Source organism: Mobula hypostoma, chromosome 18, assembly GCF_963921235.1.
Source record: "Mobula hypostoma chromosome 18, sMobHyp1.1, whole genome shotgun sequence".
Taxonomy (NCBI): domain Eukaryota; kingdom Metazoa; phylum Chordata; class Chondrichthyes; order Myliobatiformes; family Myliobatidae; genus Mobula; species Mobula hypostoma.
The window spans coordinates 7,097,483-7,124,262 of NC_086114.1; the positions used below are offsets into that span (position 1 = coordinate 7,097,483).

At 45.2% G+C, this 26,780-nt stretch overlaps 1 protein-coding gene across 10 annotated transcripts in view; it reads right to left on the reverse strand.

Moving 5' to 3' along the window:
* The window catches only part of zmiz1a (zinc finger, MIZ-type containing 1a), a 446,537-nt gene that overhangs the window by 198,814 nt on the left and 220,943 nt on the right, over window positions 1–26,780 (reverse strand). The gene's annotated exons all lie outside the window — the stretch shown is intronic.

The following is a 26,780-nucleotide window of genomic DNA, read 5'->3' on the forward strand; positions in this document are numbered from 1 at the left end:
TTCCCTCCACTGTTTACTGATAAGTTAAAGTTGACATCCTATAAATAAGTAACTTAATAACTATACTCACACACTAACAAACTCTCCCAGACACAGACAAACATAGAAGCACACATACAAAGTCACACGTAGTGTATTCACATGCGAGAGAAAATCTGCAGATGCTGGAAATCAAAGCAATACACACAAAATGCTGGAGGAACTCGGCCCCAAACATCGACTGTACTCTTTTCCATAGATGCTGCCTGGCCTGCTGAGTTCCTCCAGCATTTTGTGTGTGTTGCTGTATTCACATCATCTCTTACACACACACACACACACACACACCCACACACACGCCAAGTTGAGTTTATTGTTATATTCACAATTATATACATGCACAGGCTCATCGCATTAGGCAAATATCATTCACAAGAAAAACATATTACATAAAAATTACTCAAGGAAAAACATAATTAGAAGAAAAAAATACCCATTGTTTCGTGAAGTGGTCATAGTGTTACTATGTTGAGCTAATGTTCAGAATTTGGCATCAAGAACCAAGCTATTGAAGGGAAGTATCTGTTTTTAAATCTAGTGGTGTGGGATTTCATGCTTCTGTCTAACTGTAGCTGCGAGAACATGGCATTGCCCGGATGGTGGGGATGTTTGATAATAGATGCTGTTTTCAGAGGCATTTTCAAGTTGATACTACTGATGGTAGGAAGGGATGTATTTATGATGATACTACTGATGGTAGGAAGGGACATATTCATAATGATACTACCAATGGTGGGAAGGGATGTATTCTGATGTAATGGACTGAGTCCACTCCTCTCTGCAGCTTCTTACGTTTCTGTGCACTGGAGTTCGATCCACACCACAAACAGGAAGCAAACATTCACACACATTGATAAATATATCCAGGAAGGTAGATTTATTTCTTAATGCTAAAAGGTTCGAAGTATTAAGGGGGGAATGTTGGGGTTTAGCATTTGGATGATCAGCTATGATCAGCCTGAAGGACAGAATGGCCTTCTTCTGTCTCTGTATTTTACATCGAAGCATTCTGAGGGTTTGGAACCCCGAACTGCAGCACAGCTGAACTCTGGAAGCCAAGGTGCTTCCATAATTTCTCAAAGACATGGCCTTAAATCCTAGTAGTCGGCTTAAGTCAAGATGTGATTTCAGAAAAAAGTCATCAGGTAAGACTGTTACACTAACAAGACAGAATTGATTGTGAAACAAAACTGTAACTTGATTGAAGTATGCTAAAATATTGCTAAATATGGAAGCATAACTTTTCCACAAAGATTCTGTCACATACACACTGGGTCTGAGTAACACGGACTTTGACTCTCTCTGGAAAACACTACAAAAATTTTCTCAAAACCACAAGAGTAATAAAGATGTTGGAGAAAATTCCACCCCTGTCAGCTTCCTCCACTCTCCCTCAGGAACTCTGATGTAAACAGTTGCCTTCCCACACTGCCTTTATCTCGCGTTCTGCTCCAATCAGATTCCCCAGACCATGGTGAGCTACTGTTTACTTGGCCTATCTCAGTCTGATTGATCGTCCCTCTGCGAACCAGAAACAAAGTCTTCATTCAGATGGACGGCCCAGTTCTTCCAAACAAGGGTGACTGGGATCATCGGAAATAAGTCAAGACCTTCATATGGTCTTCCGCACAGAATATTAGGTACGAACTGATCTTGATGTGACCACGGAATCTCGGCTTGGCTGTAATCATCCATACCATCCATGTAAACCTTCATGCTCCAATCCAACCACAGGAACACTCACAACACGCTGGAGGAACTCAGCAGGTCGGGCCGCATCCGTGGAAACGATGAGTCAACGTTTCGGGCCGGAACCCTTTGTCACGACTGTAGGGGGAAGGGGCAGAGGCCCTATAAAGAAGGTGGGGGAGGGTTGGAAAGGCCCGAAACGTCAACTCATCGTTTCCACGGACACTGCCCGACCTGCTGAGTTCCTCCAGCATGTTGTGAGTGTTGCTTTGATCTCAGCATCTGCAGATTATTTTGTGTTTACGAATCCAACCACAGGACCTGACCGTCTCTAGCGACACACGCACGCTGGGTCAGGCAGCATCACCCTCCAGCTCACGCTCCTCCCACTCCTCCAACCTTTTATTCTGCCCCGTTCCTGATGAATGGCCTCAGCCTGAAATGCTGACTGTTCATTTCTCTCTATAGATGCTGCCTGACCTGCAGAGTTCCTCCGGCATTTTGCATGCATTGCTCCAGATTTCCAGCATCTGCAGTCTCTCGTTGTCTCTGTCTGATCATCCCTTAATTTTAATTGTTCACCTGACGTCAGCCATGGTTACGGTTGCCAAGGGCCTAAGCTCTGGAATTCCTTTCCCCAGATCTTCCCACTTCCCTTTCCTCCTTTGCAACCCTGATCCTGATGCAACGGCTATCCGACTCTCGCAATGGCCAAGCACTTTGTAACTGACACCAACATCCATTTGAGTGACTCAACATCAGTTTCCGATTGATAAGCTCACTGCACTACACACTGCCTCCTGAGCAGGCATCCATCATCAAGGATCCCCAGGGCATGCCATCTCCTCACAGCTACCATCAGGCAGAAGGTACAGAAGCATGAAGACCCATGGGACCAGGTTCTGGAACAACTACTCCTTAACCATTTGGTTCTTGAACCAACCAGCACAATCCTAACCTACCTTAGTAACAGAACATTATAGACTACTCTGACACAACTACAGGCTTACCTTAAAATAAGTTTTTGTAGTTTTACTGTAAGGGTTTGCTGTTGTATATTCTTTTTTCACTGTATAGAATTATTTTATGGATAATGTATCACCTTAGTGAGCAGGTCCTGTGAGAGGTTCCAAGACTGCGTGAAAGCTAACATGGCACACGCTGGGCTCGTACTAAAACGGCTGGAACGGAGTGCGCAAGACCGGAGTGGCTGGCAAGCTTGGTTAGAACTGCTCACAACAACCTGGAGGGCAGACGACCGGCAGTACTAACCGCTGCCCGACAAAGAAGGAAAGCACTCCCCGATCCAGCAGTTTTCATGTCCGTTGTCACTCACAACTTGGACTCAGCAGCATCTACGAACACACAACAGGACTACACAAATCTAACTGGCACCGCCGGATACGACGGACAGCCAGTCATTCTGGGTGTTGTCTGCATCTACGTGCCTGTAAAGTTGCTGCAAGCCAATGTTTAATTGTACTTGTACCTCACGTGACGTTAAACTCAACTTGACTGGGGACACCATTGCCCTGTAAGAGGTAGAAGGTAAATGGAGATGATTTCCAGCGGCACTGATGTTTTACGGTACTGGTCTGTGGCCGCTCCCACCCTTGGGAGGCAACATCTCCGAGGATTGACCTTGGGCCCATCACCTTGACGCAATCGTGAAGAAGGCCTGCTAGCATACTTCACGAGGAGTTTGGGAAGATTTGAAACGTCACCAAAGAAGCCTGAAGAAGGGCAGCCTCCATCATTAACAAATCTCACCACCCAAAACATGCCCTCTTCCCATTACTACCATCAGGGAGGAGTTAAAGGAGGCTGAAGGCTCACACTCAACGTTTTAGGTAAAGCTTCTTCAGCTGCGCCATCAGATTTCTGAATGGTCCACAAATCCACAAACACGACCTCACTATTTCGTTGTCACTATTTACATTTCTTTAACTTATAGTAGTTTTGAATATTGAAAGGCCTCGATAGAGTGGACATGGAGAGGATGTTTCGTATAGTGAGGGAATGTAGGACAGAAGGATGTCTCTTTAGAACAGAGATATAAAGGAAGTACTTTAGCCAGACAGCAGTGAACCTGGGGAGTTGATGGCTGTGGAGATGTGGAGATCAAGTCACAGAGTATATTTATAGTGGAGGCTGATAGGGTCTTGATTACTAAGGGTGTCAAAGGTTACCGGGAGAAGGCTGGAGAATGGAGAAGAGAGGGATAATAATTCAGCCATGATGAAATGGTGGGGACAGACTTGTTGGGCTGAACAGCCTAACCCCACTCCTATGTCTTATGTTCTTATAGTGATTTATTGTAACTTATAATAACTTGCTCTGCCTATATTGTGCTATAGTCACAAATCACAAATTCTGCAACACACACAAAATGCTGGAGGAACTCAGCAGGTCAGGTAGCATCTATGGAGAGGAATAAACAGTCGATGTTTCAGGTTGTGATCGTTCATCAGGACTGAGTAGAAAGGGGGGAAGATGCCAGGGTAACGGTGGGGGGAAGGGGAAGGACAATATCTGGAAGGTGATGGGTGTAGCCGGGTGGGTGAGAAAAGTAAAGGGCTGGAGAAAAAGGAATCTGGTAGGAGAGGAGAGTGGATCATAGGAGAGAGGGGAGGAGGAGACAGTGATCTTGCCTCTTAGGACAGGCATGACAAGTGCCTGTGACAGTAAACCTGGTTCTGATCCTGGGGATCATTTACCTTGTTCAGGTCAGTCGTTATGAGAATATGGTTCTTCCAACCTAAAGATACTGCTAACTTATTACCCTGGCTTCCTTTGATCACTTTTTTCATCAACTCTCATGGAATTAAATTAAATCCACTCATATTCTGATGATATTTTCTATCCAGTCGCCAGATAAAGAGTCTTATAACGAAAACCCTGTTGAAGGCTTAAAGGTTAATTCTAGCATAAGAGGGGCCAGTAAAGCTTACACACTAAGGATCAAATCCATCTGCGGAGGAATGGATGTCTGACCTGAATATGCAGGTTCAGATCCCACCACAGACATCGGGGATTTTTAATTCAACTAATGAAATAATTTTGCAATAAAAAGCTACCACTAGTAAGAGTGACCATGAAAGCAGAAACACATCTAGTTTGCTAATTGCTTTCAGGAAAGGAAATCTGCCTGTCTTACCCTGTCTGAGACGTATGAGACCAGTTTCAGGAACAATTATTACTCATCAATCATCAGGCTCCTGAACCAGCGTGGATAATTCAACTCACCTCAACGCTGAACTGATTCCATAATCTACAGACTCATTTTCAAGGACTCTACAATTCGTGTACTCAGTATGATTTAGTTACCTATTTATTTATCTATTATTCACATTCGCAGTTTGTCTGCAATCTCAGGGTAATATATGGTGACATATATGATGCAGCTTGAACTTTGGACATGAGACCCAGAGTGAATATGAACACAAGAACTGTGTGTGTGTGTGTGTGTGTGTGTGTGTGTGTGTGTGTGTGTGTGTGTGTTTGTGTTCAGCACATCTTGCCCTGACTGGTGAATGCTTGCAGCTTGCAGGATATGACAGCTGACGCCAAGCGATAGTGACAGGCACCCTGTCACAGACTGACCCGCTGATGGCGGAGATGAGCAGACTCGATGGGCCGAATGGCCTACTTCTGCTCCTTTGTCTTATGGTCTTATGGATTCGCACAAAGGTGAGATCAGCTGCAGCAGAGGTCCTCACAGCCCTCAGGAGTGTGGGGCTAATGGGCTGTGAACAGAAGCAGGACTGGTGGGGGTGGGGGGCAGGCAGGTGTGGGATACTGGGTGCTCATCACCCCCTGAATGAACCTCTGCCTCTTCCGTGCCCCCTGCCTGTGGTGGCCACAAGTTGTGATGCTATTGAACTTTACTGCCCCACTCCCTGGAAGTCAGCACAGCCCAGAACTGCAACAGAAACACTACCCAGTAAACCCAGAGCAAACTGCACATGCTTCCCAATCTAGCCACATCACCCAATACTGTCAGGAACCCGTCACCCCAAATAATGCATCTCAGTCAGTGCCACCGCATGTTCCCACTGTCACGGGGGCACCAGAAAACTGGCTCCCCCTACGGTTAGAAATTACCAGGCACTCTACCTCCTGTAGAGGTCCACACTACAAAGCTAAACTAAAATGTGCACTTTAGGCATATCTAAAGGCAAATAAAAAAAAAAAAAAAAATAAAAAGGCGAAAACAAAATTAGTGCATCAAGAAACAAATCCTATGCAACTAATAGAATGTAGGAATATTGTCACGCTCCTGATTTAGACTCTGAAATGAGCCTTTTGTTTAAGAAGCTCTTAGGCACATGAATGGGATAAAAATGAAGGGCTATGTAGGAGGGAAGGGGAAAGGTTAGAGTGATCTTAGAGTAGGTTTAAAGATCGGTATCATACAATGGGCCAAAGGGCCTGTAGTATGCTGTAGTGTTCAAATTTCTACGTGACTACATTGTCTACAACTCCACCTATTTCAGGGCAATACACACAACGTGCTGGAGGAGCTCGGCAGGTTAGGCAGCATCTATGGAAGGGAATAAACAGTCCACTTTTCAGGACGAGAACCTTCATCAGGAGTAAACTTTGACTGTGCATTCCCATCCATAGGTGCTGCCTGACCTGCTGAGTTCCTCCAGCACATTGTGTAGGTTGCTCTAGGTTTCCAGCATCTGCCACCTACTTCCACTAACTGACCAAACATGCTTTGTACAATCAAGTGAAATGGAAACCAAAGGTCGAAGTAAATTCATTATCGAAGTGCAGTCATTGAAAGTGGGCATGCAGGTACAGCAGGCGGTGAAAAAGGCGAATGGTATGCTGGCATTCATAGCGAGAGGATTTGAGTACAGGAGCCGGGAGGTTCTACTGCAGTTGTACAAGGCCTTGGTGAGACCACACCTGGAGTATTGTGTGCAGTTTTGGTCCCCTAATCTGAGGAAAGACCTTCTTGCTATAGAGGGAATACAAAGAAGGTTCGCTAGATTGATTCCTGGGATGGCAGGACTTTCATATAATGAAAGACTGGATCGGCTAGGCTTATACTCTCTGGAATTTAGAAGATTGAGGGGGGATCTGATTGAAACGTATAAAATCCCAAAGGGATTGGACAGGCTAGATGCAGGAAGATTGTTCCCGATGTTGGGGAAGTCCAGAACGAGGGGTTACAGTTTGAGGATAAAGGGGAAGCCTTTTAGGACCGAGATGAGGAAAAACTTCTTCACACAGAGAGTGGTGAATCTGTGGAATTCTCTGCCATAGGAAACAGTTGAGGCCAGTTCATTGGCTATATTTAAGAGGGAGTTAGATATGGCCCTAGTGGCTAAAGGGATCAGGAGGTATGGAGAGAAGGCAGGTACAGGGTTCTGAGTTGGATGATCAGCCATGATCGTACTGAATGGCGGTGCAGGCTTGAAGGGCCGAATGGCCTACTCCTGCACCTATTTTCTATGTTTCTATATATGACCATATACTACTCTGAGATTCATTTTCCTGTGGGCATTCATAGTACTGTGGATACAAATGGAATTAACGAAAAATTATATACAAAGAAAGACTGGCAAACAACCAATGTGCAAAAGAAGACAAACTTGCAAACACAAAATAAATAAGTAAATACTGGGAGCATGAGTAGTGAGTCCATAGGTTGTGGAATCAGCTGTGTTGAGGTGAATGAAATTATCCACTGTGGTTCAGGGGCTGGTTGGTTGAGGGATGATAACTGTTCCTGAACCTGGCGGTATGGGTCCTGAGGCTCCTGTACCCCCTTCCCGATGGCAGCAGTGAGAAGAGAGCATGGCCTGGGGTGGTGGGGGTCCTTGATGATGGATGCTGCTTCCCTGTGGCAGTGCTCCCTGCAGATGTGCTCAGTGGTGGGAAGGGGTTTTCCTGTGATTGACTAGTCTGTATCCACCACTTTTTTCACCAGAACTCAATAAGGAAATTGAGAAAGAGTAAAGGATGAGATTGTGAAATTTATGTTCATACCCTCCTCCTTTCCAATATCCTGATAAACCCAGTGCCACAACAGCGATTACAGTGAGAAGCTGTGAGTAAAACCCTTCCATTCAAAGGGAGGTCATATTTCTTTGATGTGCCAACATGAAGTAAACGATGCAGACAGCAGACTTCACATAGAGCCGATTTGATTCAGGCAAGTGTCCCAGGATGCGCCTGGGCAGTTCACCAAATTCCTTACTCGAACGGGATTTGTTTACCGAAGGTACAAGTATTTTCAAAAATGATCTTTGCGTCAGCAGGGGGCTCGCTGGGTGGTTTACTTAGGTTCAAGTCTCAGACAGCAGAGACATGAACATGAATATCAAGGTAGTGAAACTGGGGAGAGTGGGGCTGTTGCAAGCATTCTCTTTCACACAGGACTGATCGAAAGCTTTTTCAGAAGTCAAGAATGAGGCACAAAACTCGTTGCCTTTCACTGTTTTATTAAATGTTACACCAGCGAAGAAGGAGAAACGTGAGGAAGAGAAATAAAGGAAATCAGACTAAATAGTAGTTGTGGTCTTCTCATACCAGATGAGAGATAACAGAAATTCCATTGACAACAGTTAACCAACAAGAGCATCAGATTCAAGTAATCTGACACCCACCACTGAAACCAAGACGTTTCCTCAAAATTACAGAGGCAACTGGATCATAATTACTTGAAAACTCAGTGAACAATTATGTGTACATAGATGATGATATAAAAATACAAACGAGCATAGGAAAATTAAACTACAAGAAAAATAATAATTCTACTGCTTAATCCAACAACCTCTCAAGTTAGCATAAAGACTCCTCCCATGCACTATCTGAGGGTAGGGGTTGGAGGGAGAAGTCCTCCCTCATGTCCAGAGCTGTCCTCTGCCAACCTTCACTGGTCTCTTGCATCCACCAACAAGCCCCACTTAACTGTGGACAGAACAACACTCACAACACACTGGAGGAACTCAGCAGGTCGGGCAGCATCCATGGAAAAGATCGGTCGACGTTTCGGGCCGGAAACCTTTGTCAGGACTGTAGGGGGAAGGGGCAGAGGCCCTATAAAGAAGGTGGGGGGAGGGTGGGAAGGAGAAGGCTGGTAGGTTCCAGGTGAAAAACCAGTAAGGGGGAAGGTAAAGGGATGGGGGAAGGGAAGCAGGGAGGTGACAGGCAGGAAAGGTGAAGAAGGAATAGGGGAAAACACAATGGGAAGTAGAAGGAGGCGGAACCATGAGGGAGGTGATAGGCAGCTGGAGGAGGGGGCAGAGTGAAATAGGGATAGGGGAAGGGAGGGAGAGGGAATTACTGGAAGTTGGAGAATTCTATGTTCATAACAAGGGGCTGGAGACTACCTAGACGGTATATGAGGTGTTGCTCCTCCAACCTGAGTTTAGCCTCATCATGGCAGTAGAGGAGGCCATGTATGGACATATCTGAATGGGAGTGGGAAGCAGAGCTGAAGTGGGTGGCTACTGGGAGATCCTGTCTGTTGTGGCGACGGAGCAGAGGTACTCGATAAAGCGGTCCCCCAACCTGCGTCGGGTTTCACCGATGTAGAGGAGGCTGCACCGGGCGCACCAGATGCAATAGATGACCCCAACAGACTCACAAGTGAAGTGTTTCCTCACTTGGAAGGACTGTTTGGGGCCCTGAATGGTGGCAAGAGAGGAGGTGTAGGGACAGGTGGACTGTGGACAGATGCTGCTGTGTCTATAACTCACGCTGGAAGTATTGTTTATCTTTTATTTGCACAATTTGTCTTCTTTTACTCATTGGTTATTTGTCAGTCTTTATTTATGTGTAGTTTTTTTGTACAAATTCTACTGTATTTCATTATTTTCTTGAAAATGCTTGAAAGAAAATGAATCTTGAGGTAGCATATGACAACATATATGTACTTTGACAATACATCTACTTTGACTTGTTAGAAACCATCTAAGTGAAATTTAAATAAAGATTGTCCTTCCTTATCGATTAAAGTTTAAAACAAATACTTGGACTCTGCTGGAACACTATCCGAGTGTGCAGCACTTAATATTTTTAGCATAGGATTATCTGTTGAGTATGAAGTCAGGAGGTCATGGTGCAGTTGTACAAAATACTGGTAAAGCTGCATTTGGAGTACTGCCACGATGAGGCCACTCTCACGTTGGAGGATTTCATCTGGGAAGCCTTCAACGTGATGGCATGAACATTGGTTTTATCTAACCTCTGGTATTTTTTGCCCCCCTTTCCCTTCTCTCTTTCTTCATTCCCCATTCTGGCTCCCCACTTACCTCTTCATTTCTCCTCACTTGCCTCTGATGCTCTTCCTCCTTCCCATTCTCACTTGGCCTACTGTCCTCTCCTATCAGATTCCTTATTCTTCAACCCTTTATCTCTTCCACCTATCATCTCCCAGCTTCTTACTTCGTCCCTCCCCGATCTTCCCTCTCACCTGGCCTCATCTATCACCTGCCAGCTAGTAGTCCTTCCCTCCTCCACTTTCTTATTCTGGCTTCTTCCCCCTTCCTTTCCCGTGTGATGAAGGGTCTCGGCCCAAAATATTGATTGCTTATTCCCCTCCACAGATGCTGCCTGACCTGCTGAACTACCCCGGCATTTTATGTGTATTACTCTGGAGTATTGTGTTCAGTTTTGGTCTCTGTGATATAGAAAATATGTCACTACAGTGAAACGATAGCAGAAAAGATTTACAGCATGTTGGCAGGACTTGAGGGGCTGAGTTGCACAGGTGAGGACATACTTTCCTTGGAAAGTAGGAGACTGAGAGGTATCTATATAGAGGTGGATAAAACCATGAGGGACAGGGATAGGGTGAAAGCACTCAGTCTTTTCCCCAGAGCTGGGAAATCAAGAACTAGAGGCCATTGGTTTTAAGATGAGAGGGGAGAGAGGGTCAACTTCATCACCCAGAGAGAGGAAGGCATATGGAAGGAGCTACCAGAGAAAGTGATTGAAACTGATACAATATCAACATTTAAAAGACAGTGGATAGGAAAGGTTATCAGAATCAGAATTATTATTACTGACATATGACATGAAATCTGTTGTTTTGCAGCAGACATACAGTAAAAAAATAAAAAAATTATAACCATAACCATATAATGATTACAGCACGGAAACAGGCCATCTCGGCCCTTCTAGTCCGTGCTGAACTCTTACTCTCACCTAGTCCCACCGACCTGCACTCAGCCCATAACCCTCCATTCCCTTCCTGTCCATATAGCTGTCCAATTTAACTTTAAACGACAACATTGAACCTGCCTCAGCCACTTCTGCTGGGAGCTCGTTCCACACAGCTACCACTCTCTGAGTAAAGAAGTTCCCCCTCATGTTACCCCTAAACTTTTGTCCTCTCATTCTCAACCCATGTCCTCTTGTTTGAATCTTCCCCATTCTCAATGGAAAAAGCCTAAACACGTCAACTCTATCAATCCCCCTCATAATTTTAAACACCTCTATCAAGTCCCCCCTCAAGTTTCTACGCTCCAAAGAATAAAGATCTAACTCGTTCAACCTTTCTCTGTAACTTAGGAGATGAAACATTTATTATGAAATAAATAAATAGTGCAAAGAAAGAAAGAAAAAAAGAGTGATATACTGTTCATAGGTTCATGGACCATTCTGACCGTGACCAGTGATTCAGCTGTTTCTAAACCACTGAGTGAACCTTTGGACTTTGGTACCTCTGCCCGGATGGTAGTAATGGGAAGAGGGCATGTTCTGGATGGCGTGGGGCCTTAACACTGGCAAATGGGACTATTTTGGATGGAATGTCTTGGTTGACACGGTCTAGTTGGGCCGAAGGGTCTGTTACTTTGCTGTATGATTTATGATTCATCTATTCAGAGCAAGATAGGATATTCCCTGGAAATGGGAACATTCAGAGAAGAACGCTAATATCCCACGTTGGTGAAATATTGATTCAACTTTGACACCACTAGGTGTACGATTATGGATTATAGATCAGAATTCCTGGATTGTAGCTGGGAAAAACTGTTTTGGATTTGGAGCAATGAGAAAGGTACAAATGGCTGCAGGTGGAATGAGAGACCAACTTATAAGATGATAAACTGGAAGCAATTGAAGTACTTTGGCGCAAGATTGAAAACAAATTGATGCAAGTGTCAACCATCTCCTGTATATCACTGACACCAGTTAACCAAATCTGGCAAGTGACAGCAGTGAAGAGAGGTAATTCTGAGATGAGACTATCTTAAAGACTTGTCAGAAGCCTCACGAGTTTGACCAGAACATTCCCACAATGCATAAATTAATTATAGAGCCCACAAGGTCAAATTAACTCGAATTCTAAGAGCCATCTCAACATAAATTGAACATAGAACAGTACAACACAGTACAGGCCCTTTTAACCTACTCTAAGATCTATCTAATGCTTCCCTCCTATGTAACCCTCCATTTTTCTATGGTCCGTGTGCCTACCTAAATCTCTTGAATGCCCCAAATGTATCCGCCTCTGTGTTGGTTGCCACCTGTGATCGGGTTGTATTGGAAACTATGGATGTAACTACGATATGCTATTGAAACTTTTATTAGCTGTCAGCAATTTTTTTGAGCTTCCTCTTTCAACAGTGACCACAGTTCTAAAATATTTCACTGGCTGTAACCTCCCAACAGCATGAATGGGCTGTAAAATGCAAGTTCTGCTTTCTTCTTCTTTCAAGATCAGCCTAAGCTTTTTTTCTCTGCATTGATAATGACAATGGAAAACAAACGGATTCTGCATCGTTTGCAGTTGCCTTACGGCGCCAGTGATTACAGATTGGGGTTTGACTCCTGCCGCAGTCTGTAAGGAGAATACACATTTTCCCTGGTGACTCTGTGGGTTTCTTCTGGGTGCTCCAGTCTTCTCCCACATATTAAAGACACACGGTTAAGTGGTCACATAGATGTAATTGGGCAGTGGGGGGCTTGTTGGGCTGGAAGGATCTGTTACCAAAAATAAATAAAATAAACAAACAACTAATGCGTTGGGTCCCTCACTGAGCAAACGGTGAAGATCAAGAAGCTCCAGATGTGGGAAATCTGGAATAAAATGCCGGAATTACACAACAGGTCAGGCAGCATCTATGGAGAAGAATTAAGAGTTGCTGTTTGAGAACCTTCATATTTTCTGATTCATGAGACCTTCAAAGTTCAATGTTCAAAGTAAGATTTATTATCAAAGTACATATATGTCACCATATACAACCCAGAAATGCATTTTCTTGTGGGCATACTCAAATCTATAGAATAGTAACTATAACAGAATCAATGAAGGACCACCAAACTAGGCCTTTCTGCTAGAGTGCAGAAGACAACAAACTATGCAAATGCAAAAAGAAACAATAATATATATAAAAGCAATTAATTTCAAGGACACGAGATTAAGAGCCTTTGAAAATGAGTCTGTTGGCTGTGTGAACGTATCACTGATAGGGCGAATGAAGTTGAGTGAAGTTATTCCCTTTTGTTCAAGGGCCTGATGGTTGAAGGGTACTAACTGTTCCTGAACTCGGTGGTGCGAGTTCTTTGGCTCCTGCACCTTCTTCCTGATGGCAGCAGTGAGAAGTGAGCATGTCCTGGGTGATGGGGTTCCTAGTGACGGATGCTGCTTTCTTGCGACAACGTTTCATGTAGATATGCTCAATGGTTGGAAGGAAGAACCCTTTATCAGAAGTGTGAATGAAAGCAACATATTCGATTTAGAGAGAGTGGAAAAAGGATGAAAAGGATGAAAAGGATGAAAAGGATAAAGGGAATGTGCCTGATTCTATCAAATGAAATTAGACATATTCCTTTGTTCTATCCAACTGTTCCCCACTCTCTCTAAATCAAAACAGTTTACTATTCCCTTTGTCTTGTCCATTTCTCCCTTACGCTCACTGCAACTTAAAACTAACCTGATCTTCCCCCTCCCCCCTTTCCTGTCCTGATAAAGGGCTTCCACACCGAAACACTAACAAGGCTTCTCCTTCCACAAATGCTGACTGACCTATGGAGCATTTTTTGATTTTTTAGAAAAGTGTGCCCCTAGTGGCACTATCTCCAGCACGTCTTTTGAATGTGACATGGAGACAGACGAGCCAGCATGGTCTTGAGATTCTACACCAACAGGCTCGGGGTGATGGGGGTGATGGGGGCGGTGGGGTTAGGTGGTTGCAGGGGGCAATGAGGATTAAATCAAGGTCAACCATAGCTGCTGAACAAAATCTTCCCAGCAAATTACTCTTTATGGCTACTTTATTAGGTACAGCTGATCATTAGTCCGAATATCTAATCAGCCAATCATGTGGGAGCAACTCAATGCATAAAAACTTGCAGACGTGGTCAAGAGGTTCAGCTGTTGTTTGAACCAAACATCAGCATGGGGAAGACATGTGATCTAAGTAACTTTGACTGTGGAATGATTGTTGGTGCCAGACAGGGTGGTTTGAGTATCTCAGAAACTGCTGATATCCTGGAATTTTCATGCACAACAGCCTCTGGAGTTTACAGAGAATGGTGTAAAAGAAACAAAAAAAAAATCCAGTGAGCAGTATCTCTGCGGGCGAAAACGTTTTGTATATGAGAGAAGACAGAGGAGAATGGCCAGTCTGGTTCAAGCTGACAGGAAGGTGACAGTAACTCATAACCACATGTTACAACAGTGGTGTGCAGAAGAACATCTCCAAATGCAATGTCAAACCTTGAAGTGGTGGGCTACAGCAGTGGAAGACCACACCGGGTTCTACACGTTCGCCTAATAAAGTGGGCACTGAATGTAGTTTCTGTTTTATTTCCTGGGCTGTCTGGTTCTAGTCAATTGATATGGACAGGATGCTGCATGTTTTTGAATGCATGGGCATTGTTTACACATGTAAAGTATTGTATGCAGAAAGGCAGCAGGAAATGTCAAGGCAATCCTTTCCAAGTCAATAGATTCAGTATTTTCCAGGTTCAGCAACAGGGAACATCCAGAGCCCAGCCTCCCCACAAGCGAGGGCGAGGACATCTTCAAAAGGCAATGCCTCTAAAAGGTGGCATCATTCATTAAGGACCCCATCACCCAGGACATGCCCTCTTCTCATTGCTACCATCAGGGAAAAAGTACAGGAGCCTGAAGGCACACATGCAAAGTCTTAAGAACAGCTTCTTGTATCAGATTCAGGCCATTTGGCCCATCGAGTTTGTTCTGCCATTTCATCATGGCTGATCTATTTTCCCTCTCAACCCCAATCGCCTGCTTTCACCCTGTATCAACTTCATGTCCTGAATAATCAAGAATCTATCAACCTCAATCTTAAATATGCCCAATAACTCAGCCTCCACAGCTGCCAGTTGGCAACAAATTTCACAGATTCACAACTCCCTGGCTAAAGAAATTCCTCCTCATTCCTGTTCTAAAAGGACGTCCTTCTATTCTGAGGCTGTGTGCTCCGGACTTAAGACTCCCCCACCCTAGGAAACATTCCCTCCACACCCACTCTATCCAGGTCCTTCAACACATAGCCAGTTTCCATGAGGTTACCCCTCATTCTTCTAAATTCCAGTGAGCACAGGCCCAGAGCATCAAATGCTCCGCATATGACAAGCCTTTCAGTCCTGGAATCATTATGTGAACCTCCTTTGAACCCTTCCCAATCAGATTTCTGAATGGACAACGAAGCCAAGTACAAACAAGAGAAAATCTCCAGATGCTGGAAATCCAAGCAACACACACAAAATGCTGGAGGAACTCAGCAGGCCAGGCAGCATCTATGGAAAAGAGTAAACAGTTGACGTTTTGGGCTGAGACCCTTCAGTGGAACTGAAGTACACTACCGTAGCATTTTGTTCTCTTTTTAATGCTACTTATTTAATTCAATTTTTAAGTATTTCTTATTGAATTTATAGATTTTTAAATTATGTATTGCGATGTACATCTGCCGCAAAACGAATTTCACGACATAGGCAGTGATATTAAACCTGATTCTGATGAAATGACACATAGAGGCTTGACTATCATCAGGGTTTTGTGTGAAGCGAACGTTGCCAGCTTCACGCCAGCAGGTGGCGCTCGCCACTGCCGAAGCCTCGCTTTCTCGCCCGGATTACACAGACCTACGGTGACACACACACACACACACACACACACACACACACACACACACACACACACACACACACACACACACACACACACACACACACACACACACACACACACACACACACACACACACACACACACCTCACCAGCGCTGAGACAGCCCGCCTGACCTTGTAGTTATTGATTAACAATCTTTCCCGTTCTGCTCTCCCGCTACGCTTCACTAATGAATGCGGCTCGCTAACCCGAGGGCAGAGCTCGTCGCTGCCTGCCGCTGTTGAAGCCACTGCACCTCTGCGACCGGGTGAGAAGCAAGAAGGAATAAAAATACATTTTCTTTCCTCTCCCCCCCCCCCACCATTTTTAATGGAGCATCGCGCCATTCCCACCTCGCTGTTACTGATAGACCAATTTGTGACAGTACTAAATGGCTGCCCAGTGACCGCCGCTAAGCTCACAGAACAAACAAAGCAACCAGAAGGTGGAGGAGCAGGGGTTATAGGTTAATTTAATCATTAAACACTTGAGGAAAGGAAATTCTCTTTAATAAACCTCCTTGTGGTAGACGGTGTAAAATGGGCCACAGCTGCTTGGCTGGTCTTTGTAAAAGGCAGTGTCAGACAAACAGAAGCTGGCTGGAAGCAGAGGGGTTCGAGATGTGTCTCCTGCCCACGAACACAGAAACATTTCCATTGTTCCTCTGTAAACGCGTTTGTAAACCGAAACAGACCGAGGCTGTCCTGGGTCACACACTGTGTACGTGTGTGCGCACCTACACACACACACACACACACACACACCACTCAGACCATGTACCCCACAGGTGCACAGCCACGGCACGCAGGCACACTTAACCCACCCACAGCATACAGACACACAACACATACATGCACACACAAACACACAACATACTCAGAATGAACTGTGGGACACAAAACATGCAAACAACACACCCCCACAACAAGCAGACTCACAACACACACACAATGGAGTAAAATATATCACTGCTCCAAAAGTCCATTAGGTAATATATTTACATAAAATGCTCACAGACGAACGAGTGGAGATTTGGTCTCTGTTTAACAGCCAGACTCCAGGCAGTAAGAGTGGGGGGGCTGAAAAGAGGCCTACATGCTCGTCCCCCCCTCCCCACCCCAGCTCAAGAATAATGAAAGCCACATGCGACAGCGGGAGTGTGGAAGGGGCACAGAACACACCGTCTGCAAACAGCTCTCACTCATGGGCCGCAGTGTTCCCTTGGTGCCAAGGTCTTCGGTCTCCCTCTGCATCAGGATTACATTGTCTGAGAGGTGACAGACAGAAATATCATACCGACTGGACCTTTGGAAGGAGAGTGGGATTTGCAGTCACTGTTGTACATGGTGTGTGTGTGTGTGTGTGTGTTTTATCTTTGTTTGTTTATTTATGATTGTGATACAGCATGGAACAGGCCCTTCGAGCTCTACGAGCCGTGCCACCCAGCAACCCCTGATTTAACCCTCGCTTAATCACGGGACAATTTGCAATGACTAATTAACCCACCAACTGCAGCGTCTTTGGACTGTGGGGGAAAACTGAAACACCTGGAGGAAACCTACGCTATCACAGGGAGAAGTACAAACTCCTTACAGGGAGCGATGGGAATGGAACCGGGTCACCTATACTGAAGCATTGTGCTAACCACTACACTACATTGTGCTAACTCTACATGCACAAGACATGGCAGGATCTGAAATCCGCAGCAGAAAGCAATCTACTGGAGGAACTCAGCCTGTCGGGCAGTATCTGTAGGGGGGATATGGATAGATGATGTTTCGGGTCAAAGACCATCCTATGCACCAGGTGAGGGGCCTCAACCTGGAATGGTGACTGTCCATCTCCATCCACAGAGGCTGCCTGACCCGCTGAGTTCTTCCAGCAGACACAAGAGGCGGAAGATGCTGCAGTCTGGAGCAACAAACTGCGGGAGGAACAAGAAGGGTCGAACAGCATCTGTGTTGAAAGAAACTCTCAATGTTTCTGGTCCAAGTTCTGGTGCATGGTTTTGACCCAAAACGTAAACACTCCTTTTCCTCCCACAGGTGCTGCCTGACCTGCTGAGTTTTTCCAACAGTTTGTTTGGAGGCAACTTCTGTGCATTAACTTTGCAATGAGTCTGTGTTTCTAACTAAAAGCTTGATTGATGGTGGTTGGAAAAGAGGGAGAAAAATCGAAAATGTTGTTTCCTTTCTGTACTGCCTCTTGATCTCCTTTCTCAAATGACAAAGGCAAAGAAAACCAAGCATGACGGGGTGAAGTACACAGAATTAAAAGGTGGCACGGTGGGTGGGGGGGAAGAGTGTTTCCAGATCAGGGGATATGGAAAATTACAGCATGGCAGGTGACCCTTTGCAGGGCAGTGATTGAAAGCCCGTTTCACCAAATATTGAAAGGCTTAAAGTGGATGTGGAGAGAATGTTTCCAATAGTGGGGAGCCTAGGACCAAGACAGCACAGCCTCAGAATACAAGGAGGTCCCTTTAGAACAGGGATGAGGAGGAATTTCTTTGGTCAGAGGTTGGTGAATCTGCAATTCATTGCCAGAGACAGAAGTGGAGGCCAAGTATATTTTAAGTTCAGCTTGACAGTTTCTTGATTAGCAAGGGTGCCAAAGGTTACGGGGAGATGGCAGAAGAATGGGATTGAGAGGGATAATAAATCAGCCAAGATGGAATAGCAGAGAAGACTTGATGGGCTGAATGGTCTAGTTCTACTCCTCCAATGTCTTACGGTCTTAAGCCACAAAATGAGAACATCACCAGTTAAGCTGGCAGCCAGGACAACGTCCCCATGTGTTCTGGATGCCTCAGATCCAGGACTTCAACAGCGTCCCATGTTTCTGAAAATATAAATCTTAGAACAGTACCGCACAGTACAAGTCCTTTGGCCCATGATGTGCCAACCTTTAAACCTACTCCGAGTTCAATCTAACCCTTCCCTCCCACACTGTCCTCCATTTTTCATTCATCCACGTGCCTATCTAAGATTCTGTTAAATATCCCTAATGTATCTGCCTCTACCACCACCCCTGGCAGGGTGTTCCACACACCCACCACTCTCTGTGTAACAAAAAACTTACCTCTCACATTCCACCCCCAAATCACCTTAAAATTATTCCCCCTGCTATTAGCCATTTCTGCCCTGGGAAAGTCACTGCCTATCCATTCGATCTATGCCTCTTATCATCTTGTACACCTTATCATCTATGCTTCTTATCACCTGCCTGACAGATTTGATTAAGGTCTTAAATAAAACCGTGTCCCCACCCACTGCTCTCCCACCACCTCTTCTTCCAGAGAAACATTCATTAGGCCAGGGAGCAAGGAGGTTAATTATCACCTGATGAAGCACGGGACAGCAGAAATACGGTGGTGTAGCAAATGAGACGTTAATCTGTAGGTGTGCTGGATATTCCTTATGCTGTTCATTTTGACCGCCCACTCGGGAGACCTGATAGGAGAGAAAATTGGGAATTGTTTTCCACAACCTGAGCTATCAGAGATTCAGTGGTGGTCTGGGTTACTCTCAGCTTCCTGAGGACGAACAATCTCCCTCGCCGTGGCCTTGCAGACACTGGCGGAACTGAATTCCCATTGCTCACGCTGTAATAGCATGACGCTAACTGCTACGCTACCTGCGTGTCCGGAAGGCTTGCAAACGTTTTCCACATGTGACAACAGTAGCCCGAAACGTGTTTGTCCGCCAGCGCATCGAGATGTCTGCTGGAGGAATGCTGCTCACCGGCAGAGTCTAGACCGCTGCAGTACGTGCTGAGGGACGTACGAAGCTTGGTGCAGCCACAGCACGGGCCTGCTGGGGAACGGCCACGGTGAAGGCTTCTTCTCCTACTGGAGAGGGAGGGGCCAAATTGGGCTAAGAAGCCCCTCAATTATTGTAGTAGTTAGCAAACCGCCCCTCCAAGAGGACCACGTCCTTGTTATAGGGTTTGGAGGCTTGTGTGCCTCAATGACCCGGAGAGCGATGTTGGCTGGAGTCAGGGCCTTGTGCTTTGGCTCTTGGTAGGGTCACCCATGCCAAACAGGTCAAAGGGCAGAGGCTGGACTAAGAGTGGTCCACCAGTCCTCCAGGTTCTGGGTTTCAACTCTGGGCTAACAACCCTGAATGGTCAAACAAAAATTATTACAGAAACAGCAATGAAGGATCCTTCTGCACAGACAGAGATGGAGGGACCTCCCTTGCTGCCCTAAACACCAGTGGTGTAACGGGAAGTAAGTAAGTTCGTACACCACTCCAGAGGACCACAAGAGTGGCAACAGTGCTATTGACGTGTAGGAATGTTATAGAACAGTAGGGAAAGCATCGATCATGCCTCTAAAAAATAAAAAAGGCATTGAACGCTTTATTCCTGTAAATAATTCTTTATTATGAATAAAGTTTATTTAGTTTAAAAAAATAATAAACCAATTCCAATACAAAGGCGATGAAAGGAAGCAGGGGTGTGTAGATGGGAATAGAAGAATTCTTTCAAGAAGGATTTTGGAGGGTTCTGTATGACTTGCAGGCAAAAGAGATTTATTTTAATTTGGCACTGACATTGTGGGCCTAAGGGTCTGTTCCTGTTCTATGCTGTTCCAAGTTCTATGTACAAACGTTCAGCAGTTTACCCTTCGACAGAGAAGTGTCGGGCAGCAAGTTAAAGCAGGGAAGGTGTTAGAGAATACGGCAGCAGTTCGCACAGTCTGGCATTCACAGGGTAGTGTGTTAGCCTCGGCTCGGCACAATGCACGGCAACCTTTAACCTCTGCTTCATGACTCAAACAAATGAAACATGAAAACCTCTGTCAAACACGGCCAATGGGAAGCCTCAGTCTAAAGGGGTGGGGGGCCCCACGGGTGGAGGGAATGTAATGAGGAGGTCAGAGGCCACATTACTGCGCCACTCAGAAGGCAAGGCAGGCCACATAACAAGGCAAATCTGCAGCGAAAGTCAGCCATCCCCTTCACACTTATCCACAGCCTTTCTTGACCAGCAACTGTATCTAATTTTCAATGCTGCATTTCACGGTTCAAATCCCTCCTAAGCAGGTTAAGTTAGCGAAAAGACAAACTGTTATTTACCAGCTAAATTTGATTTACAACTTTGAAGTAAACAGAATTGCAAATCTCGCTCACAAATCTTCCTTATCACCCGTTGTGGGACGTGCAGGCTTGTAATGAATTCATGAGAACATACAAGCCACAACCTTCTCTCACCTACACAAGCGTAACACTTACACCTCTAATTTGCTGGTGATTGCTTTTTGCCGTGTCTAAATTGTCCTTGTGCTTGTGTTGTGTTGGCAGAGGGCATGTCTTACACTGAAGCAGTGTACTAATTAGCATGAAAGTACGGGGAGACAAGGGCTTTCTTTATCTAGGCTGGGTGCCGTGAACAGGAGTGTATCAGGCACCCAGCAACCGAAAAGTTTTGCTTCGACAAATGACAAAATGGCAGAGGTAGGCTGGAGAAACTGGGATTCTTTCCCTTGGGAGGGGTAAGACAAGAGATACTTAAAATCTTGAACGAACAGAGAAACTGTTCCAATTGGCAGAAGCGCGGTGAACAAGGGGACACAGATTAAACGTGATTGGTGAGGAGAAGCTCCAAAAGGTTGTGGGTGGCCAGGGTTTGGAAAGCACGTATAGGGGAGAGAGGAGATAGATTAAAATATGGCATCCAAATGGGAGACTCAGCCAGCTCCATCATGAGTACAACCCTCCCCGCCATCGAGGACATCTCCAAGAAGAGGTGGCTCAAGAAGGTGGCATCTATCACCAACATTTGGACATGGCTTCCTCATGTTGCTTCAACTGGATAATTACTTTAATCACTTGTCCATCACGTCCTTCTGATTCCCCTCCTCCCTCCCTTTCTCCCACGGTCCACTATCCTACTAGAGTCCTTCTTCTTCAGCCCTTTACCTCTTCCAATTTCTTATTTCATCCGTCCCCCATCCATACACCTTCCCCCTCACCTGGTCCCACCCATCACCTGCCAGCTTATACTCCTTCCCCCTCTCCCCACCTTCTTTATTTTGGCCTCTGTCCCCTTCCTTTCCATTCTGGATGAATTTTCAGATGTTTATTCCACTCCGTAGATGCTGCCTGACCTGCAGAGTTCCTCCAACATTTGTGCGTGTGTGTTGTTCAAGACTTCCAGCATCCGCAGGCTCTCTTTGTGTCTATGACATTAAACCCGGCAAGTGGGTAAGCTCACCCTGCTGAGGACAAAGGGTTTGAAGAAATGGCCGGACCGGAGTGGGAACTGGCTTCCGTCGTTGACAAAAATGCAAAAACACCCACACGCGCCACCCAGCCCCAGCTGCCTATTGTTCTAATTTCCTTTCCAAGTGTCGGATGAAAATATTTGTCTTCTCAAATATTCTTATCAGCTTGCATATGCTTTTGATTAAAACAGCAGGCTGTTTAGAAATGATGGCATCAGGGATCTGTTAAGTGCATCCTAAGAATTCTGAACACTCCAAAACACCTCAGACACAGTTTCTCTGCACACTCTTTCCCACCAACATAGTTTTAAACTCTTAATACTAATGCATTAACAATATTTTATGTGCTGTATGTAATCTATATACAGTGTTTTGTACTGTGGTCCCTGAGGAACATAGTTTCATTTAGCTCTATGGTTCAAATCAAATGGTTTAATTTAATATCAGAGAATGTATACAGTATACATCCTGAAATTCTTACTCTTCACAGAAACATCTACCAAACAAGAAACCCCAAAGAATGAATGATTAGTGGTAACAGAACCCCAAAGCCCTCTCCCCCTCCCACACACAAGCAACAAGAGAAGCACTGACCCTCTCCTCCCCTCTCCCCAACTGCACCAACAAAAGCACCGATGCCCCTCCAATGTAAGCAATAGCACAAGCCCCCAAAGAGACCTTGATCTAGAAACCATCAAAAACTACAATCCATAACCCAGCACCAGTATCTCAGCAGGCCAGGCAGCAACTTTGATGTGTGTTGCTTGAATTTCCAGCATCTGCAGAATTCCTCGTGTTTGCACCAGTATCTCAGACAGGCTCTCCTTTCCCATTGAGGGAGAGGGAGAGCACTCCTGCAACAACGCAAGCGGGAGACCAGCAGCTCACTGTTCCAATCTTACAACCTTCCATGCCCTTTCTCTAAGCCCCACGACCTGGGAAACCGACCGGCTCTCACCCTCCGTCGAGAGAGTGAGAGGAATTGATTGAATGACAATGAAGCTGAACTTGAAATAAAATTAAGGAATCATGAAATTCTTGCACTGAAGGTCATTTGGCCCATTAAGTCACTGATAGTTCCTAGTTTCTCCCTCTCCCACAAATCCCACTCTCTCAAGTGCTTCTCCAGTTCTCTTATTAAGATCTCAATTAACCCTGTTTCTGTCTCTCTTGTGCCTTTTGTAAAATCTTTTAAATCTAGTCTTTGCTCGGGAATATTGAATCAATCTGGAGAGACCTCGGTTCCCTGACTCAAACCTGACAGGACCCTGCCCTATGTAAACACAAGAGATTTTGCAGAGGAAATGCAGAGCAACACGCACAATTCTGTGTCGGCACAAGTCAGGTCAGGTCAGTCTGAGTAAAAAGGAATAAACCCCTCCAGCTCAGGGCAGATCACGCCTGGGCTGGCAGCTATTTATAAATGAACTGGCTAACGAGGTCTCCAGTTATTTCACCGTTTCAAAACAAGGCTTAGTAAATTAATAAATTGGTGGCACAGTAGCATTGTGGTTAGCACAATACTTTACAGTACCAATGGCCAGGGTTCAATTCCCACCACTGCCTGAAAGGAGTTCATACATTCTCGCCAAGACCACATGGGTATTCTCCGAGGGCTCCTGTTTCTTCCTGCAGTCCAAAGACGCACCAGTTGGTAGGTTACTTGGCCTAGGGTTAAGTCAGGGTGGCTGGGTGGCATGGCTCGAAGGACTGGAAGGGTCTGTTCCATGCTGTATCTCAATAAAATAAAATAAATTTAAAAAATTACTGCCCTCTGTTCAGCATCAGAATCAGGTTTATTATCACTGACTTATGTTGTGAAATTTGTTATTTTACAGCAGCAGTAGAGTGCAATACATAAAAATACTAAAAATTACAATAATATGCACATGTAAATAAATATGCAAAAATGGTGAGATAATGTTCATGGGTTGGCTCATTGTCTGTTCAAAAATCTGATGGCAGAGAGGAGAAGCTGTTTCTGAAACATTGAGTGCAGGTCTCCAGGCTCATGTACATCCTGCTTGATGGTGGTAATGAGAAGAGGCCATGTCCTGGATGGTGGGGGCCTTTAATGATGGGTGCTGCCTTTCTGAGGCATTGCCTTGACGCTGGGAGGCTGGTGCCCATGATGGTTGCTCTGTTTTATGCTGTCTGGGTTACATAGAGGAGGTCTGGTGCTGAATGCATCTCGTCTCCATGAGGGGGAGGTCTGCCATGTTGGAGTAACCAGGGTGAATCCCGCCAAATGCCAGGGAAAGCCCCCGCTGGAGTGGGCAGAAGGTTTGGACTGAACTGAGGAGACTCTGCGATGGAGCGTCAGCGAGATAGGAGCAGAGAGGGAGTTACCTTTAATGCTGAGATTTATAATCAGGAAGGGAATCAAGGGTCGTAGGGTAAAGGGCAGGAATGGGGGAATGTTGGATCTCCTTTGATCCCATTGAATTGCACATCAGAATTGTAGGGCTGAATGGCCTGCCTGTTTCTCATCTTATGAAGTATGTGCAGGCTTTGGGAATTTGGATGGCGGGACTCACTTTACATCGCACTCTGTCGGAGCAGTGCTGCCAGGATAATCAAGGACATGACCCACCCAGCCAACACACTTTTCGTCCCTCTTCCCTCCGGGAGAAGGTTCAGGAGCTTGAAGACTCGTACGGCCAGATTTGGGAACAGCTTCTTTCCAACTGTGATAGGACTGCTGAACGGATCCTGATCCGGATCTGGGCGTATCCTCCAAATATCCGGACCCGCCTCTCGGTCTTTTTTGCACAACCTTACTTTCCATTTTCTATTTTCTATTTATGATTTATAATTTAAAATTTTAATATTTACTATCGATTTGATAGGGAGCGGGAAGTGCAGAATCAAATATCGCTGTGATGATTGTACGTTTTAGTATAAATTGTTTGGCGACAATAAAGTATAAAGTTCAGGTTTTAAGATTAGACCCCTCAAGGCTGATTCATACTGGTGTGAGTTGTGTGAACATTTTCTACACTGGGAACATTGGTGATGGTTGGATGAAGTTGGTTATCAGTAAAAACCACTCATCGGGTTCAGATTGACTGAGTCTGGCTTATTTCGAAGCAAGTTATTTGCCAGTGGAGACACAAAAGACAGCAGGTGATGGAACCTGGAGCAAGGCATAACTTGCTGGAAGTACTCAGTGCATCAGACGGCATGTATGAATGAAACTGGACAGTCGACGTGTTGGATTGAGCCTTTTCATGAAAGGTCTCAAGCAGAAGTGTTGACCGCCCGTTTCTCTCCATAGATGTTGCCTGACCCAGCGAGTTCCTCTGGCACTTTGTGGGCTGCTGCATCTTCAGGCCCAGTTTACACAAATTCCACTGGGCATCAGTGAAAGTCATGGCGCAGGCAAACACACAGCATGCAAGAGAATTCCTAGAAGCATGGTTTCCCGCAAACAAATCCATAAACAAACATGCAGAACTCAATCCCATTTATAAGCCAATGCGGGCAAAATTCCAGACAATGCACAGGGTTCACCACGCAACCAATCAGAGACGAGACCCCCTCCCTATGTCATGATTGAGTTTCCATAATGACGATCAATCGATTGATTGATAAGTATATAAAGACCAAGCACTCAGGATACACAATAAGTGAACAGTGCACTGATGATGTCTCCACATATGGTGACAAAACGTTTGCACATGGATTGCCAAGATTGGAGAACAACCCAACCAGTTTACACTACCCTTACCCTACCGGGGTGTGTGACTTCAGACCCTCGGTTTACTGAAGCAGTTGAAGGAGAGTTATGGATGGGCAATGAACAGTAGTCTTGCCAGCAACACCCATGCCGACTCACTCAATTTGTTGATATAGAAAATTGGAAGATCATTTGAATATATAAATCCCTCTCTCTCTCTCTGTAAGGTCCAACAGTAAGGTAGGTTTTCAACAGATCACACCAAAATGAAGACAAAAGAGCATTCAAGGCAAGTCAGGAGAATGATAACAGAGAAGCACAAATCTGTGGAAGGGTAAAAGACCATCTCAACTGCACTGAATATATTGTACCTCGGAGCTCAGTGCAGTCCATCGTGAAAAAGTGGAAAAAATATGAAACCATAGCCACACTGCCTAGGTCAGGCTGCCTCTCTAAATGTAGTCACTGGAGAAGAATGGCACTTGTAAGAGAGGCTACCGTGACACCAATGGTCACTGAGTGACCTGCTGAAGTCAGTGGCTGCAACTGGAGATGAAGTTCATGGCTCCACAATTTCTAAGGCCTTACACAAAAAGGGTATTTATTGAAGTGTGGCAAGGAAGAAGCCCTGGCTAAAAATAAAAGCATATCCTTGCCCCTAAAGACTTTGCTAAGCGTCATTTAGAAGATACTGTAAAGACGTGGAAGAAGGTCTTGCGGTTGGATGAGAGTAAAGTGGATCTTTCTGGCCTCAGCACTAAACAGTGCATGTGGTGTGAATCTAATCAGCCAGATAACACCATCCCTACTGGAAAGTACGGTGGAGTAGGGATGCTTTTTAGCAGCAGGAACTGGAAACCTTTGAAATTGGTGGGAGGATGAATGCTGCCAAACACAGAGAGATCCTGGATAAAATCCTGTTAGCCTCTGCCAGAATGCTTAAACTGCGGAGGAAGTTAGTCTTTCAGCAGGACAACAACCCAAAGCACACTGTCAAGAGGAACCATGGAGTGGCTTCAAATGAGGAAAATCAATGT